This window comes from Cnephaeus nilssonii (assembly GCF_951640355.1).
Source record: "Cnephaeus nilssonii genome assembly, chromosome: 2".
In the NCBI taxonomy this organism is placed as follows: domain Eukaryota; kingdom Metazoa; phylum Chordata; class Mammalia; order Chiroptera; family Vespertilionidae; genus Cnephaeus; species Cnephaeus nilssonii.
This window is the reverse complement of record NC_137073.1, coordinates 36,808,003-36,814,024: the sequence shown is the minus strand read 5'-3', so window position 1 is coordinate 36,814,024 and position 6,022 is coordinate 36,808,003.

The following is a 6,022-nucleotide window of genomic DNA, read 5'->3' as shown; positions in this document are numbered from 1 at the left end:
CTTAAGCACTAAACTATACTCCGTCTTATAAACATCAAATATTACAGAGTGGTGAAACTGTTGTTCTCATCGGTGTGAAAAACATTTTTGATCAAATATATGATAAAATCATACAATTATAGAATCTTAGAATTGTAATGGGTCTCATGGGAGCATCAAATCCAGTGGAAGAATCCCCATTCACTTTGTAAGCATGTGCATGTAACAAGGCTTAATAACTGTTGAACTGGAGAAAGCATTTTCTGGCAACTGACTATCCAGTTTTTGCATGAAATCCTTTCAAAGATTGGGAAGTTCATTGCCTTCTAAGGCAGCCTCTTCCACTTTTAACAGCTGATTCCAGAAACTTGTTTCTGAGGTAGAAACTATGTTGATCTGTAGTCTTGTATCTTTCCTTGTTCCTAGTTGCAGGGGGGAAAAAAAGGTTAAGAGTTTTAAGATTTGAACTTTTGACTGAAAAATATTTTGCTTCCATGCAGTCATCACATTTATCACAGCCGTCCCTTACACATTTCCAAAAGGAAAGGGAAAAACATTAGGGTCACATATTTTGTTTGCTCAAGTTTGGGCAAGTTAGAGCAGGATTTGTTTGTTCAAGATGCTATTTCCTGATCCTTTTTAATATGAAAATGTTAGAAAGTACTGAAGGCAAAAAGGAACCGAACAGTATAATGTGCATTGCAGTCACCTCAGTGCATAGGTGCTCCGAGCATGTTGGTTGAATTTTATAGAAATGTTTGCTAAGGTACTGGCGCAGAGAGGAAGCCTGTGACTGAGTCTATCAAAAATTTGTGTTGACTTTACAAAAGTAACAGCCACCTAAGTAAGGTCATGAGCTTGGGGTCCTTTCTCTGCAGAAGGAACAATTAGAAACAGATGTCATGCGCTAGTTCTCAAAATCTGTGACTTGCACCTTTCCTCCAGGAGGCTAAGATTGCCTATCAGCTCCTTACTTCTTTCTCAGTGGATGCTTCTTAACCTTGGTATTATCCACAGAGTGAGAAGGAGATTAGAGCCCCCTAGATTTATAGAGGAAGGCTCAGGGGACCCCTAGACCATGAGACCTGCTGGATTCCCAGGGGACACCAATGGGGTGGAGCTCCAGGGGAGGGAGTGGGAATGGGATGCACTTTCCGTCAGACTTGTTCTATTTGTCCCGAAGGTCCTGTGTTCAGCTTGAAGTCCCTCTTCAGGCCCAGCCACGCAGCTTTGAGTTCCCAGCTGCAGGTGGTGGAGGGGACACAAGCTGCTTAGTCACTGCCCCCAGCAGGATATGGACAAACCTCCCACATTTCCCTCCCTCTTCCCAGTCCAGCTCGGTGCTTTGACTTTACCTAAATGATGGTCCCATTAGGAAAGGCGTTAAAGACAAAACATAAGACACTAGCATTTTTCTGCCCTTGTATAGGATGACTTCACCATAAAATGCAGCTCTGGTGGTTTGGACCAAAGGAGAAAGAACAGAACTTTAAGAAATTTCAGAAAAAGGAAACTACAAAATTTAGGGTGTTCACAGAGTTGAACCTGCCAAGTCACAGGTAGTAGAACTAAGAGACAATCCTTGAAATCAGAATTAGATAAGGAGAAAAACTAACAAGTACTCTTGCCCCATGGGTAGTTAAACTAATGACATGCCTACAGAGATACAGAAAAAATAGCAGACTAAAACATTAGGGAAATTAAAGGGTGAATACCAAAATAGAGGAACTTGTGTGTTTTGGAATTGATGTCAATGACAATTTTTCCTCTTCACAACACATCTGTCCCTTGGTACCTCTGACAGACGAAATGATGAGCATGATAAATCATGAGTTTGATGCAGTATGGCAACTGCTTTGTTTTAACCTTGGCTGGAAATACTACAAATATCACTGGTCATGAGGACAACCAGGAGAGAGAATATGACTGGATTAGCATGAACTCATCACTAGGTCTAGATATACAACCTTAACAAACCATTGGGACAATAGTATAATCTTATTTCTAAGAGAAAAAGTTATATATATCGTACACCTCATAATGTTTTTTTTTGTGCTAAGTACGTTACATAGTGTGTTAGTCTGCTCTGACTGCCATAACAAAATGCCACAGACTGGGTAGCTGAAACAATAAAATCGATTTTTTCACTATTCTGGAGGCTGTAAATCAGAAATCAAGGTGTCTGCAGAGTTGGTTCCTACTGAGCCTCTCTCAGTTTGCAAACAGCTGCCTCTTCTTGTGTCCTCACATGTGCATGGGCCCTACCTATGACCTCATTTAACCCTAATTAACCTCCTTAAGGGCCCTGCCTCCAAATACAGCCACACAGGGTGTTAGGACTTCAATGTATGAATTTGGGGTTGACACAATTCAGTCCATAACACATGACTTATCAGATATTTACAATAACTGCTTAGGAGTGCATCCCAATTTTACAGTTGAGCAATCTGAGCTTCAGAAAGTTAATAAATTGTCCGTAGTCAGATAGGTACTGAGAGTTGGAGTCAAGTTTGAAACCCTAATGTGCCCAACTCTGAAGCTTAAGCTCTTATCTGCAGCATGTGGAGTATCTTTCCTTATGTAGCTCTATGAGTATTTATACTCTATATAGTGCTTTAAATTTCCAAAGCATTGTCATCTGATCTTCAAAAGTGCTGCAGAGAAAACGAGCAGGATAGTCCATTTTACAGATGAAGAAATGGAGGCACAATGATATTATGACTTGACTGTAACTCTCAAATGGAGCCTGGAACCTCAGGCCTCCTAAATCCTAATCTAGAGAGTGCTTTCCACTACAATGAGAGAAAAGAAAGTCTGTACCTATGTTTTCACAGCTTTCTAATTCTCCCATTCTGATAGCAAATTCCTTGAGCTTCCCTCCCCATACCATCTTTTCAGAGGAGGGGTGACTTTGCATGTTCCCAGCCTCTCAGCGTGGCTTTCAGTTGGCATAGGTGTTCACCAAAAAAGGGAGCCATATCTCTCCCTTAAGAGAAGAGCAAGAGGTTGAGAGACTGCCTTCCATCCTGAGACCCTAGCCAGTCCTAGTCCAGGAATGAGAAGCCTGGAGCATGCCCTTAAATAATTTATGACAGCTTCCCAGGATTTCCTCTGAGGCCCTCTGAGCAAACCAGGGCAGAAGCAGTTGTGGAAAATGTATTGTTGGTGCATCGTTCCTGTCCTCTAGGGTCATGGAACAGTTTTTTCTCTCCTAATCTTGTCTCTCATTCTTCAACATTAATTCTCTTCTTTGGAAAGAGGAGTTTCTAGTTGGGGGTCCTTATGGCTTTGAAGGATTATTTGCCTGGTTTCTGCAGTCCCAAAACCTGAGCAGCAAGGATAAGAATTCACTTATAAAATAGATCCAGAAAAGTTCAGTAATTTATCCAAGATTACCGAACCTGTTAGCAGAGTTGGAACTAAAAAACTAATCTCAACACAGGAAAAGGTAGGCACCCCTTAAGTAGGAAGAGTAAAGAAACTCAGCCTGCCCGAGTGCCTGCATTATTAGGCTTTATGATGAGAATGTGTTTTTTACTGTAAACTAAATGTTGGTTTCTAGCTCTGGCTCTCCTACTATTAACCGAACTTGAGCAGGTCCCTGCTTTCTCTTGGGCCTTGTTTTTCTCATGTGAAAGGTGATGTGGTTGGATTAAATAGACTCTAAGGGCCTGTCCACCTCTAACACTGTATTTCTGTGACCTTTCAAAGCCAGATATAAATGGGAAAAAGAGACCCTGATCTACATTCATTCATTTATCATTGTACTAAAAAAATATCTGTTGAGGACCTTCTATGGTTAAAAATACATTCCAAAAGTAGAGGAAAATGGATTTTGGTTTATTCTTCAGGAAAGGGGCCACCTAGCAGGACAGAAAACTTTTAGACAACAATCACACTACTACAGTTCAACACCACAGAAAAAACGATGGCCCCACTCCTACTTCCATCAGCAAAGGCTGAGTGGGCTCACTAGGCTGGTATCAGTGGAGACCACGTGGGTAACCTGAACTTCCACCCTCACCCAGTGGCAACAAGGCTCCCCTCTTCTTCTCTACACACATGAGTATGTTTATAAAGAGAAAGATTAAATGGGAAGGAGAATATTTAAACCAGAAGATGCTTTGGTGGGGTCAGATTCCAGAGACAGAGGAACATGTAGGCTGTGAATTTTGATGATACTAGGAACACTAGTTCCTTAGATACAGAAGGAAAAGAAAACAAGAAGTGAAACTCCTGAAGTGGAGGAGATATAAATTAAGCACAGTCTCCTCTAATGTCCTCCTGCCGTCTTTGAAGAAGGAAGAATGAGAGTGGCAGCGATGGACATAGATTCCTTCTCTTTATAAACAGTCATATCTTTCCTACATTTAAAAACAAAAAAGACTTTCCTCTCGCAAAATCACATCTCACTTCCCTATTTCCAGGCAAACTTCTAAATCTTTGTAGTAGTCTTCCCATCCCAGGCCTCTGTTTAAAGTGCTCCTGAATAGCCTTTGACTCCTAGCTGTCAAAGCCTTTTCCCATTAGTCCCCAACCTACTCCATTTGAGAACTCTGTCATTCCCACAGCACACCACAAGCCTCCTGCCTTTGACCATGTTGTTCTCTTTGGCTGGAATGCCCTTCCACCCACTCCCTTTCTAGGCCCAGTTTTGTGTGTTTTTTTCTCCCTAGGCCCAGTTTTTGTTTGTTTTTTTTTCTCCCTAGGCCCAGTTTTTAAAAACATATTTTTTATTGATTTCAGAGAGGAAGGGAGAGGGAGAGATAGAAACATCAATGATGAGAGAGAATCATTGATTGGCTGCCTCCTGAATGCCCTCTACTAGGGATCAAGCCCACAGCCCAGGCATGTGTCCTTGACCAGAATCAAACATGAGAGCCTTTAGTCCCCAGGCTGATGCTCTATTCACTGAGTCAAACCAGCTAGGGCTAGGCCCGGTTTTTATTTATTTTTCATTTTTATTTTTTAAATATATTTTTATTTATTTCAGAGAGGGAGAGGTAGAGAGAGATAGAAACATCAATGATAAGAGAGAATCATTGATTGGCTGCCTCTTGCATGCCCCCTACTGGGGGGGTCGAACCCGCAACCCAGGCACGTGCCCTAACAGGAATCAAACCTGGGACCCTTCATTTCACAGGCCGACACTCTATCCACTGAGACAAAACAGCTAGGGCTAGGCCCGGTTCTTAGCATTTTATTCTTTCTGCTTATATTTTAGTTGGTTGTCATCTCCAAGTCTGTCTTCCTCAAAGGGTTTCCCTCTAGTAAGGGGCAAAGACCATGGTTTGGTGCCCTCTAATTGCCCCTGCAGCATCTAATACAGCTTGCCATTAGCAGCTTCCAGGCGTCTCAAATTGATGCTGGGAGTATTTGGGACTTTGGAGGTTCTCTGCTCTTCACCAACTGTCCCACCTCCTCTCTAGCCCACCCACTCTGTGTTTAGGAAAATAAAGAAGTCAAGAGCCAGGAAGGAACATTAAGAATGACAACAGGCCCTACCCGGTTTGGCTCAGTGGATAGAGCATCAGCCTGCGGACTCAAGGGTCCCAGGTTCGATTCCGGTCAAGGGCATTGTACCTTGGTTGTGGGCACATCCCCAGTAGGGGGTGTGCGGGAGGCCGCTGATCGATGTTTCTAACTCTCTCTCCCTCTCCCTTCCTCTCTGTAAAAAATCAATTATATATATATATTTTTCTGTCCTAGATGTTTTATGAGATTGGTTTTGCAAACCTATAAGGTAGAAAAATTTAATAAGAAGTATTAAAAAAATAACACTGAATTGTTATGATGCTAACTCCTGATACAAGTACTCATGAAGCCAATTTACTAAATCCAATGGTTGTAACGTGGTAAATGCTGAACAATGGCCATTTATGTTAGCTGCGTACCACGTTTATTTGGCACATTACATACTCAGATCATTTAATACCCGTGGAAACCTAATAAAGTACATAGGATTATCATTCCTATTTTATAGATGAAAAGAGAAGCTGAGAAAGATTAAAATAACATATAGGTAGTGCAGTACTCAAACCCT